General features: G+C 36.6%; 1 pseudogene; it reads left to right on the plus strand.

Annotated features, from left to right (window-relative positions):
- Nucleotides 1–4,278: 4,278 nt before the first annotated feature.
- Nucleotides 4,279–13,777, plus strand: LOC147000283 (large ribosomal subunit protein eL37-like; annotated as a pseudogene).
- The last annotated feature ends 225 nt before the right edge of the window (nt 13,778–14,002 follow it).

A 14,002-nucleotide genomic window follows, 5' to 3' on the forward strand; every position in this document is an offset into this window, starting at 1 on the left:
AGAAACCACCCGAAGCTTTCTTTTATTCACTTACCTTCAGCAGCAATCCAATTATAATGGGAGATAAGTACATGTTCATTACAGACATTTCTGTAGTCAAAATCTGACATACACATTACTGTTTGCAAAGGAAAACAACAACAACAGCTAAAGCTGATCTAACTTGGGAAACACAAGACCTACTCAGAATATAGCACAGTGGCTCATGTGGCATCTTCGGTGTTCAGTCTCCCCTTCTCTGGCTTGGCTTCCTTCCTCTATTGACTTCCCTCGTGGTCCTACATGGTAGAACATTCCTGAATGACTGTCAGCCAACCATGTCTACAGAAAATAAATACTTTCTCTTTCCCTGAAGATCCACCAGCATAGTTATATGGTTAGACTATAAACTCATATCTGGGTGTATTTCAGTGAAATGGTAAATGGGTAGGCTGACTGTCTGAAGTACACAGACCATACTCCTCAGGGAGAGGCCATTCAACACATCTAAATGGGACAACTGAGTATTCTTGCTAAAGCTGATAGAGTGATTCCTAAGAAGGACAGTAATATTCACTTCTCTGTTTCTGTCTGACATATGTCCATACAAATGTATAATTATAATATTGCAGTCAAGAACATACTATATAGCACTTGTATTTTTAAAATATTCAATTATCCCATGAATACTGCCAACAGCAAATTCCATGTATAAATCTTCATTTGTTTATTGCTATTCCTCTTCTCCAGGAAAAGATATTTTTCTCCCAGAGGATATCCACTGGTAGGCTCTTTTAAACATTTATCTATAATGGGTGATTTACTACATGCAAATACATATTTTTGTTTAACAACTGCATGGTGTTTCTGCTTTTATAGACATAGCTGATATAAAATTACCTAACAGAATTTTGTTTCCAATTTTTAATACTACAAACCAGACTGAATGAAAAAAATTTTTATATAAAGGTTTTGTTTTCTGTTTTTTAGTAAAATGGGGTTAATATGAGTCAAAGAAATCTAAAACTTAAGAATTCACTTAGACAGATGCATTTATTTAAGTAAAGAACTTAATTATGCTTTTCTCCCAAATGGGTTAAAATGCATATGTTACATTTTCAAATTTAATATAAAATTATTATAGCTATTTTATTAAAATCATTAACTTATTTTCTTAGTTTGACATTAGAGTCAAAATGCTATGTCATTATTGCCTCTTTTTTTTTTCTTTACCATACTTTATGTTTAGAATAAAATACCAATTTGCTTTTAATTCTTTCAGAATTTGCTTTGTAACTCTAGATCATTTACCATTACCACTGATTTTTGGACTCATTTGTAAAATACCAAAAAAGACCCCCTTTAGATGGCAATGCTTTTAAAATCCATTTGAAAACACATGCCATTCAGTTGTCTTTTCTTGTCTGTTAATAGAACTCTTCTCCCTCTTCAGACACCCTGCCTGTTGCTTACAATACTTAGTCACAATTAAATTATGGCCATTTCTGGTTTAAACTAGCTTATTTTCTTATTACATTTTCTAATTGATCTTGCTAATAAAATTTTCCAATTGATTTCTGCTTTCTGATATTGCTAAAACCCTCTTATGATACACGGCACCATGAAGCTCTTCATTGACTTTTCATTAGGGACTGATAGACATCAATCCTCCTGGATATTCTTAGTCCTATAGAGACAAAGACTCTCTCCAGCCTCAGCTCTCATAGCACTTGGGCTGCCTGGTGCCAAGTACTTGGTGATTAGTGCAAGGGGAAGCGGGGTAGGGTGAGGGTGGGAATCGAGTGAATTGTGTGGAAGGCTTTCTCCCCTGAATCTGCACGGAGGCACGCCCACCGTGTGATCTCTTATTTGCGGCTTGCCCCATTTGTTCCTTTTTTTCCGTATTTTTTTATTGGGTATTTATTTCAATTACATTTCCAATACTATCCCCAAAGTCCCCCACACGCTCCCCCATCCACTCCCCTACCCACCCACTCCCACTTCTTGGCCCTGGTGTTCCCTGTACTGCATCATTTGTTCCTTTTGTTTTACCAACTCTAGAGGTGGTTATTTTTTGGAATCTCTTCTACTGTTTTGTTGTTGTTGTTGTTGTTGTTTTGTTTTGTTTTGTTTTCTGCAGTATTACCTCTTGATGTGTTTTAGACTTTGATATTTTCTTGTTTACCAAAGGTTTTGCTCATCTATAAGCACAATAAATCATATGGATATATGTATGTATACATGTACATACTTGCATACATACACACACACACACACATGCATACATGAAGCTTACAAAACAATGTAAACATATTCACACTGAACCAAAGAAAAGAAAGAGAATAAGAATAAATAAATAATGCCCTCTCTAGATAACAGCTTTGAAATAATATTCTTAAAAGAATACTCTTCATGTTGTAACATAAAAAGCAGAGGTACTTATAAATAAATCACAGAAGAAATATGCAAGAACTTTATGGAAAGAAATTTACCAAAGGATAGACAAGAAGACACAAACCAAGGATAGGTTCTATTATGCCTGTGGGTAGAAAGATGATATTAAAGTATATAAATCATACTGAGTTAAACTGTATACATAAAATTTTCCATTAAAATTTCAGTAATACTTGAAAATTCACCTTATAACAGAACCAGCCTTTTGGGAGCTGGAGAGATAGCTCAGTGATCTGCTTTTTCTGAAGAGTGGTATTTGGTTAACAGCACCCACACAGTGGCTCAAAACCAGCTGTAATTCCTGTTCCAGGGATCCAATGCCCTCTCTGACCTCTGTGACATCCCATGTACATGGGACACAGACAGACACGTAAGCAAAATACCCATACACATACAATAACATTAATAAATCTACAACAAACAAAAACAGCCTTTCAAAACATCAAGGAAAGATAGAGAAGTTAATGAGGGGCCCATAAATGGCAATTATTCCCTCCTGCTGGGAGCATTAGCTCCTAAAGGCTTCTATTCCAGATAAGTATGTTTCCCTTCAACACTCGTTAGCCTCCTGCCTAGCACAATTTTGGATTCAACAAATATTGAGGAGAAGAATGCATGTGTTCTGAAATTTTGTCTCTTCTTCCCTACATAACTACATAACTACAAAAAGTAGTTGGCTCTTCTGACAGTAGCTCCTGCTTGGGTCAACCTCATATTCTTACCTATTAGCCACATGAGTTCATGTCTAAACATTCTCTTCGTCTAGACTATTAGTCCCTATAGTTTCCCTTGCTAGCAAAACCATGGCATTTTAGCGCCTCTTACATTAAAGTGAAGTTTCTCCCAGTAACTTATGTAACAGAACTACCACGGAACTTGTTTTTATTGCACTTTACAAACCACAGATGCATTGTGTGATGGTTAGTCATAATCATCCGCTTGATTGGTTGGAGAGGTAACTAGAAGACGAGAGAAGTGCTCCTAGGGGTGTGTTTATGAGAAAGTTTCCAAGCTGGTCTCACTTTGGAAATGTGCTGCGGCTCTGATGGAGCAAAGGAGGAGAACAGAAGCTGTGTGGGAAAGCATAGTCTCTCCCTCCGCCTTCTGGCTAACACAATATGAACTTCTCACCTCTGCCACACTCACCCTACTGCAGTGGGCCACTACTTATGAAACTGTGTGCCCAAATACATTCTTCCCTACTACATGATTTTCCAGGTAATTAGCAGTGAGCTGACAAATAGATAATTATATGATCACTCTCTAGATTCATTTATGCTATGTAACTTGTACATTTAGCAAAATATGTTTTTCCTGCAACACTAATTTTTTACAGTGATTCAGTATCTTTGTAGCTTGCTCTGCTAAATTTTGACTCTTCTTAACCTCTCATGATGTCTTTATATGAACAAAAGCTTTTTGTATCCTTCAATGACACATACTTTCTAAAATAAGTATCTCTTAAGAGTTAATAATTTCACTCACCACTATTACTGTGAATCCTTACAATGCTGAGTTCTTTGGCTTTCTACACATAGTTTTATTGGTCCAAGTACCTTTCTCTCTTTATTCCAGCAAAACTGAAAGCATCTAGAACGTGTCTTAACCAAAAGACAAGCTATGCAGGCTCCGTTGATTTTATTCACTGCCGACCGGGTTGCTGGTCAAGGTGTCACGTTTTAAATTGATGAGGATGGCATCTGATTAGGTTTCTATGCTGAGCAGGAATTTGTTTCATGAATCTTGGCTGTACTGAGATGGGAACTTCCCTTGCTGATGATTCTTGGCTGTGTTACACTTGGAATAGGCGTGACACATGCGACGTGTTAATTACAGGCACGAACCATGGCAGGGGTTGACCTGCCAGAGAATTTCTATGCTAAACCAGGGTACTTCACTGCAGGCTCTACTCAAATTGTACAGTGCCATTGCTCGAGTAGCCTGACATGCTCCAGTTTGCCCCTGGTGGCAAACTCTGTACGGATATAAAAAGAGAACAGAGAGGAGAAATGCCATGAAGCTGAGGACAGATGGACCATACTTAAAAATTGTTTTCTGTGGTTGAGCCTCTGGAAAGAAGGCAGTTAATATTACTGGGTCACAATGCTTTCTGGAGCACACCATGTATTAGAGTCCATATGTTTTTAATCAAATGAGTGACAATTAAGAACATTTTTTATCTTGTTTTACGAGCTTTTATCCTCTTTTTCGTTAAAATAAATTGTAGTGTGTATATTTGAGCTATATAACATGATGCTATGGGGTACATATATATATTGTACAAATGGTTCCTAAAGTGGAACAAATTAATATACCTATCATCTCACTTGTTAATAATTTATATATAACAACAGAAGCCAGAGTCTACTTTAATACCACAAAAATTTAAGACTACAACTTTAATAAACTACCATCTTTATGTCATTTATTTTTTTCTAGATTCATTCATTCTACATGCCTACTAATTTATTATAATCACGTTTTATAGTGGATATAAGTTATTTTATGGTTACATGCATGTACAGGCATACATACTTATATGTATGCGTGTAGTTTATCTTATATGTAGATTTATGCAACTATCACCAAAATCAACATACAAAACAGTCCGATCATTTCTATGCTATTCCTGCCCCGCTCTGACAGCAAAAGAATGTGTTTTTAACATAGTTTTTGTCACTTTTGAGAATGTTATATAAATGGGATAGTAAGTGTGTAACTTGAGAACTGTTCATGTGGGTGCACAGATGCTTTGTTTCTTCTCATTGTTGAAGACCATTCTGTTATGTGCATGTACAAGAACCTGTACAAGTACACAGAAAGAGTTTCAGTGTTTCCAGTTTTTGCTATTACAGATAAAGCTGCTGGATACAACCACATCCAGATGTAGGGGTATTGAAGTTTTCAGTTCTTCAGTACAAATGCCTTGCATGTGGCTCCTGAGTCATAGAGGAACCACATGACAGTTTTACATGGCAGTGGCTGTCACCATTGTATATTCTAACCATCGATGGAGGAGAATTTCGTTTTCTCTGTCATCCGCATATTGAACTACTCTACAGTGTTAAAGTGAGTCTAATGCATGTATAATCCTTTCTTATTAAAATAATAAAAAATTGATAGGAATACTTGGGGAATGATTAGCAATTGTTATATTGAGAACAAGATAAAGGAATGGGCATTGCGTTTGGTACTTGCTGTTTTGTTTGGATTTTCCTGTGTATCCAAACGAGAGTTATAGACCTTTGCTTTTGCCTTTATCTTTATATTTTTGTTTTACAGTCCAAGTAAACGTTTAACAACAGCTCATTTTGACACCAAGATTAACGTTAGGCAGAGTATATAAGCACTGTCGTTCCCTGTCTTGATGTTTGTTTGCCCACAATGAGTGTAACTATTCCCTGGTGTTTATAAATTTCCCAGATAGCATCCTGTGCTAGACATGACAATTTGAAAAGCACCCTATAATTCCCTATTAAATGTCATGCTTAATGTTGTTTTGGGATTTAACTGCTTGTCTAGTGTACAACCAAAAGCAAATGCGGGCACTCACCTTACACGTTGCTTTCCTTAGAGGCCCTTGAAAACATCCTTCCAGAATCCTGTTTTTAACTTTCATGTTTATGATTTTAGACAGATGTTTTTACCTTGTTGGTTTTGTTTGTTTAATTTGGTTGGCCTTGGGAGTAAGGTTACAATGGAGTACATGTGCCAAAGCTGGTTATCTGCTATCTGAATAATGAATCTCCAAGCAGTCTATAAATCCCCAGCATTCAGCAGACAAGAAAACAGCTTCACCAAGCGGCACAAATGGAGCAGAGGTATAATGAAGTGATACTGGCTGCACTTTGTAAGAATATTGTGTGTAGGCTGGCAGAATCATTTCAGCAACTGTCAAAGTCATTACCTTTGCTCTGAGTGGAATGTTGATGGAGTAACAGTGGCTCTTTGTTTCCATATACTGATGCTCTCAGCTAACACCAATATTAAATGCCCCTGAGAGTAATAAGTGAGTTGGCTTTAATATTCTTAGACCACGTGCTACTGTCTGAGTATGTTTCAAAGGTATGGCCTTGCTAGAGGAAATACATCACCGAGGGCAGTCTGAGAGATTTAAGCACCATTCCCAGGGTGCTATGAGGTTGGTGCTTCTGGTCAAGATGTGAGCTCTCAGCTGGATGCACCATCAGCCATGTTTGGTGGCTGTCATTCTTCCCATGACAGACCCTTATCTCACTCATACCATAAGCCAAATAAATTCATCCTTTAATTAAAATAATACTCTTCACAACCAAGGTGTTCAAAAAACATCTTACTAGGAGTTAGAGTAATCGCTCAACAGTTAAGAGGAATAACTGTTTTTCCAGAGGCTCAGGGTTGGGTTCCCAGCACCCAAATGGCAGCTCACATCCATCTGTAGCTTTATTTTTAGGGTATCTGATGCACTCTTCTGGCCTTCTTAGACAATGCACCCACATGGTGCACAGCCATATGCACAAAAATACCAATACACAAAAATAAAAAATAAGTCTTTTTTTTTTTTTTTGGTTTTTTTGAGGCAGGGTTTCTCTGTGTAGCCCTGGCTGTCCTGGAACTCACTTTGTAGACCAGGCTGGCCTCGAACTCAGAAATCCGCCTGCCTCTGCCTCCCGAGTGCTGGGATTAAAGAAAATAAGTCTTTTTTAAAAAATGCCTTGCATGGGAAAGGTGTAGAGAAAGCAGTAACATTCTGCAACTTAGTGTCCAAATAAATATTATCTATAAAAATGATCATAGTAGGATGGAAGCAAAGTTAGTGAAAAACAGCAATCACCGTTTCTAAGAGAAGGCTTGGTGTCTGGTACTTAATAAGTAGAAGAGTGACCTGGGTCTTGTCTCTGCCTACGAGTTATGCAGTGATGGGTGCTATTTCAGTTTACTGATGGTTTCAGAATAAACTTGTTTGAGGTTAGTATTCCACAAGATGGTTAATGAATAATAATAATAATAACAACAACAACAGTACCTGGTTATGGTGCCAGATCAACTTCTGAGTATCACTAGGTGATCTTTCATCCATGCTTCCTTCCATGAGTATGAAAGGTAGCTGGCACGCTATCATCAATGGATGTGATAGACCACAGTGTGACATTTGCTCAGAAAACTTTTAAATATATTTCATTTATATGCCATAACTTTTTGACCCAGTTTTCAAATATGTTGTCATTATTCCAAGGTTAAATGCTAACATAAATGCAGGACTTTCCCATCATCCTCCAAGCCAGTCTCCAGAGCCTATCCTATCAAACCTTCTGCCTCCAGGCTACACTGCCTATAATGATCATGAAACATTGATATACTTTCTGCTTTTAATGATTTAACTGAAAGGAAGAATACTCAGTGGTACCCTCAGAAGTCCACAGCCTTCACTCTGACCCTTTAGAAATGCACTCTGCTCCATCTCCCATAGAGATGCTGCCTCTCTCTTGTATAACTGAGCTCATTTCCTGACATAGACTTTATGGGCATGGACTCCAAAACAGAAAGCTTTACACGGAATCTGGCCAGTGGCTCACTTTATGTGTTTGTGTAGTGTATTTAAAAGAGAAATTTTCATATAAAATTCAGCTTTGTGCATCTATTAAAGAGTGGGCTATTTGGGAATGCTCACAGCAGACTGCAACTAAATAACATCTATCACTTTAGGTCATCCAACATCTTCTGTAGTTCCCACCTCAGAATATTGCATTATATGTATGCTGCTGCTCATTGACATTTCTACCCAGCCCTCATACTAGCCTGTCACAAGTTCATTTTCTCTTTTGCTTTGTATAATTTTAAAATCAGGATTAGGAATCTAATGAACATAGAGTAGTGTATGCGATATTACTCAGCAAACACCATCGTGCTACCTGGAGGGTTAATTGTACTTGAAAACTTAGAAAAACACATCCTTTATTTATATGAAATCCAATATTAATATATTACAGCTTCAAGCTATACCCTAGCTCAGCCCATGTGGTGGAGGTTGAGGAAAGCTATACAGTTTCTCTTGTTGTCAAGGTTACTTTGGTGGCAGAGTAAGAGAACAGTGGCACCAGAATGATCATCTTAGATTCGTATTCTTTCTTTATATATTTCCAGAGTGTCCCATGGTTCCTGACATGAAGGGGGTTTAGTCATTTGCTATCCTTTTTGTTTTTATTGGGAAGATAGGATGATGAATAAATCAAGTCTAGACAGAAACAGGATGCAGTTCTCCACTTTAATCCATTTAATGTATACATTACCTAACACCATGGCCAAAATGTGGCCCAGAGAAGTTCTCTAAGGAATTCAAGCATCCTTTGAGGTAGCATGACTCAGTAGTTTTTGTTTTGGGGTTGTTTTTGTTGTTGTTGTTGTTGAACTATCAGATAAATTGCCTCAAATAAGACTCAAATGAAACTCATTGGTTGCATCAAGGACATGATCTGGTTTTGTATACTGGCATCTTTGAATAGTTACAACCTTGATAGTGAAATTTGAAACTTGACAGTAGTATTAAAAAGAACTCCCATGATGGCATGAATCTGATTCAAAAAGTGAGAGCTGCAATGTTTTCATAGAGGGTTCACCTGTTGTAGCAGAATAGGAAAGCTACTTACAGACCAAGCTTCACAGTTCTGGCTTCAGCATGGACTTGCTTGCCTCATTCATTAGTTGAAAGATGAAAGCTCTTCTGTGGTTGGTAACTGTATAGGAGTACTTCTAGTTTTCATATCTATAGTTCATTGGCAATGGATAAAATGTTTATGAAGGAATATCACAGTAGAAAGCATTTGATATGTCATTATAGTTTATAGGAGCTGGGATTGAGTTTGTGGAGTGTTTAACTGACTTCAGAGAAACAAACATGAGTCATAATTGAAAAGTCTATTTCTTGGTAACTCTCCAATAGCAAGTGGTTTCTTTTACCTCTGTGTGATGTATCATCCATATTGAGTCCTGTTTATTGCACCATTCCTGCATCTCTGAAATAGAGCCAAATTGATCATGCTACGTGATCTTTTAGGTATATTATTGAATATGACTTGCAAATATTTTATTGGGGTTTGCAACCATGTTTATTAGGTAGATTTGTTATTAACTTCATTTTTTTGTTCTTTTTTTTAATCTAGTGTGATAACCTGAGTAATACTGCATTGTATCAAGACTTTGAGAATTCTTGCTATTCTTCTTTGAAGGTCTTCTAGAATTTACACATGAGTCCATTTGGGTCTGGAAATTTTTATTATTATTATTATTACTTAGATCTGCTTAAGGTGTTTATGTCCTTCTCATTGAATTTTGTTATGAGGAAACATCCAGTCCCTTTAGACAAAATTCAGAATATACAAGATGGATGTCCATAGACTCCATTTTGCTTACATCTTCTAACTTATTAGAATATAACTCTTAAATATTTCCAAACTTTCTTATTTCATTAATTTATTTATTCACTTTATATTCCAATTGAAGTCTCCCATAATTCTTTACTTGCATTAGCATATGTTGTTACTTTGTTACTGTTCTTCTCTAGTTTTTAAATTTTAAAATGTATCTCTACTTGGTTTTTATAGTTTGGCTAAGGAGTTTTCAGAATTTTCAAAAAAGAAATTTATTTCATTGATTTTTTTCATTTCTATTTCATTATTTTACTAATTTACTATTTATTTAATATTTACTAATTATTATGATTTATTCCTGTCTACTGCTTTAGGGTTTGGCTTCTTCTTGTTTGCTGAGGCTCCAAGGTACATTGTTCATTGGTTGAGACCTCTCTGACTTTTTTAATGTAGGCAGTTGTTCTGATTTTCTTACTTGGTTTCTAGTATTATTTCATTTGTAATCAGATAGCATATAAAACAAATACGAATTACCTTCTGTTTTGATATTTGCGTTGTGCCTGATTTTTAGAGGTACTTTCATAGGTTGCTGAAAAGAATAATTTTTTGAATGGATTGTTTGTAAATAGCTATTATGTCTGCTTGGTCTGTGATTATACCATCTAACTCATAATTTCTCTATTTAACTTTTGTCCAGATGACTTTTTGGTAAAAGTGAAGAATTGAAATCTCCCCATTATTCTTATTTTGGGTTCTCTTTACATATTTTACTATTTGTTTTATGAAACTGGGTACACTTCTGCTCAGTATATGGATGAATAAAAATTGTACCCTGGATAAATTGTTCCTTTCAATATGAAGTAACCTTCATATGACATGTGAAAGTTCTTTCTCATCATATCAGTTTGGTATTTGAAATGTCTCCTGTACCATGATGAACATTCCTTTCACTGTGTTTTGGGAATATTTCTCCTATGATTTTATTGGAAAATATTTTGTATGGTGTTAACAAAATTTATTTATCTATGCCCATGATTCTTTTCATAGAATTCCCTAGGAATGGTGATAGTACTGTGTGCTAGTATATTAGTTACTGTACCTATGAGTGGAGAGGAATAAAAGACAAGTAAGACCAGAGTCAGTATTGGATTGATAGAGGCAAAGGAGAGGTGAAAAACATAAGTGGAAGCAGGGAATAGTTGGGACAGGAGGGAGGTTAATGGACAGTTTTCATGGCTGTAGGAGGCAGGAAGACAAAGTTAGACTGAGACAATCTCTGGGAACTGAGATACAGAGAGCCTGAACATCAGACTAGCTTAGGAATAAAATGAGAATAGGAATAAGAATGCCTCTGAGAAAGAATAATAAAAGTCAAGATCAGGGAAAGAAGATGAGAAGAGAAAAATGACAAGAAATAGAATCAAGACAGAGGTGACCTGCATAATTGACACTAAATATTCAATAAAGGGGGTGTGAATACAATTTATAACTTTCTCATTTTTCTTTGAAAGACTGCCTGATGCCTATTCTAAGTGAAGTTCTATGAGATGATGTCACAGATGTGGGATATACCTGTAGGTGGTCCTTTAGGGTCTGATTGTGAGTTCCATTCTTGACTCTGGTGAGCAGTTGGAAAGTAAGATTCTATCAGTGAACAGTCTTTCACAGGTCAGATTGAAGATACTGATCACATGTCTAGGTGGTCCTTGATGTGTCCAGTTATAAGTGCTTATCCTAATCCAGGGAAGCCTTTTCTGATGTTTTACAACCTGATGAAGATTCTAGCTTCAGCCATGTTTCTACCTCACTGAATACTGCATGCCTTGAAATTTCTTTCTCACAGTCTAGCAGTATTGTAAAGGTTAGATTTCAGGATATATAATCCCATGGAAATTGCTCTCATTTGCCCAAGCCATGTACTCAGCAGTAATCTTTTAAAGTGGTGTCATGCAGTTGTATGATCTAGTGCTGAGAAGAGAGGGCTTTTCTGGTATCTTTCCAGTCCCACACACCTTGTATTTGACTCTCCTCTCATTTTCTCTTTGTTAAAATGTCTGCTTCTCAAAGAACAGTGCAGATTTTCTAAGACACTTCATCTTAAGGCATGATCCAATTGCCTATATCAGATTGGGTAGTGAGCATGTCTGTGGGGGATTATTTTGACTATTAGTTGATATGGGAGAGCCCTGTCCACTGTGGGTGGTATCATCCCTAGGCAGGTAGTCCTGAGTTTATAAGAAAGCTAGCTAATTATGAGCCAGTGAGCAAGCCAGTGAGCAAATAGCATTCCTCCACAATTTCTACTTCAAGTCCATGCTTGAGTACCTGTCCTGGCTGCCCTCAATGATGGAGAAAATGCCTTTCTCCCTTAAATTGTTTTTGGTCAAAGTATTTTATCATATCAATGAAAGGAAACTAGAACAGTCTCCTTTATGTATTCTTTCCAGTATGATTTACACATGCTTTTCTCTTCCACAACATTCATCTCTTAGGCTATCTTATTAGGATTCCAAGGGTCATAGCATTTGCTCTAAATCTCCTATAACAATCATAACATTAACTTGGTACATTTGTTGTTACAGATGATTCGATATTGATATATCATTTCTAAATTCATACATTTAAAAGATTTTTTTTACTTTCTCCAAATCTTCTTCCAGTGTCCCCAAATTTCATCTAGAATACCAAGTTACAATGGCTTATCATGACTCCTTTCTTGTGTTCCTGTTGACAGATTTTTTTTCATTGAATTTTAAAGTTACATTTTCCCAATTGTGTCTTTGAGTATGTTTGTATCTCTTCTTTGCTGAAATGTTTGTTAAAACCTTTGTACCACTTGATGAATATTTTTCCCAATCATTGATTTCTATGTATCTGTTTCTAGATACATCCCTTTTATTAGATATATTCTTTGCAAAAATTGTGTTCTCCCTGGGCTATAACTTGTATTTTAAGTTTCTTAAGTTTTCGTTGAGAAATGAAAAGGTGTAAGTTTGATAATATTCAATTTATTAGTCCTCATGTTATTCTTGTGAATTTCTGAGAAATCCTTGCCTAACTAAATAAAAACATTTTCTTTTTTTAATGTTATTTTATTTATTTACATTCCTCCCTCACTCCCTGACCACAGTTCCTTATCCCATTCCTCTGTCCCCTTGCCTCCAAGAGGGTGCTCCTCCCCACACCAGGCCTCCCCCTTTCCTGGACCTTCAGGTCTCTCAAGGATTAAACTCATCTCCCACCAGGCAGTCCTCTACTATATATGTATGGGCCCATGTATGATCCTGGTTGGTGGCTCAGTCTCTGGGAGCTCTCTGGGGTCTGGGTTAGTTGAGTCTGCTGGTTTTCCTATGGGGTCGATCTCCCTTTTAGCTTCTTCAGTCCTTCCCCTAATTCAACCTTAGAGGTCCCAGACTTTAGTCCCTTTAAATTCAGATATAAGAATTAAACATTTGGCCTTGATCAGAAACTTTGTCTTGGTCTCAGTCCTCTCTCATCCATCCTTCCAATCCATCCCCAGCTCTCTTTCCAGGTAAATCCAGTTATACATGGCCCACTGGACAGCTACAATTGAGAACTACTTGAAATCTGATTTTTAAAAGGAGCGCTTGTTATAAAATGCCCTTTTGTTCTTCTGATTTCTTTGGACTCACTGATAGAAGCAAGATGAGGAACACCATCCTTTGGAAAGCATTGCAATAAGAGGCACATGCTGTGCTGCCTCTGTGGCGCCAACACCTACCACCTTCAGAAGTAGACCTGTGGCAAATGTGACTACCCTGCCAAGCACAAGAGAAAATATAACTGGAGTGCCAAGGTTAAGAGACAAAACACTACCGAGTCAGATGAGGCACCTAAAGATTGTCTACCACAGATTCAGACATGGATTCTGTGAAGGAACAACACCAAAACCCAAGAGGGCAGCAGTTGCAGCATCTAGTTCATCTGATTTTATGCTTTCAACCAGTCATAAAATAAATTTTCTGGTTTCAGAATAAATAAATAAACAAATGAATAGATAAATAAGTAAATAAATGAATAAATAAATAAATAAATAAATTGCCCTTTTATATTTAGGGCTTTGGGAGTTTATCAACTATAATTTATATAATTGATTTGAATTTTATGCAAATATATTTCACTCTAATTTTATATCCATACCAAGTGAAAGGGATATGTTTTAAATTATTGGTGCCTCAACACCCTTTCTCTTACATTCTTCT

The sequence above is a fragment of the Mus caroli genome, unplaced genomic scaffold, assembly GCF_978045245.1.
Source record: "Mus caroli unplaced genomic scaffold, Mus_caroli_1 scaffold_19, whole genome shotgun sequence".
NCBI classification, from domain to species: domain Eukaryota; kingdom Metazoa; phylum Chordata; class Mammalia; order Rodentia; family Muridae; genus Mus; species Mus caroli.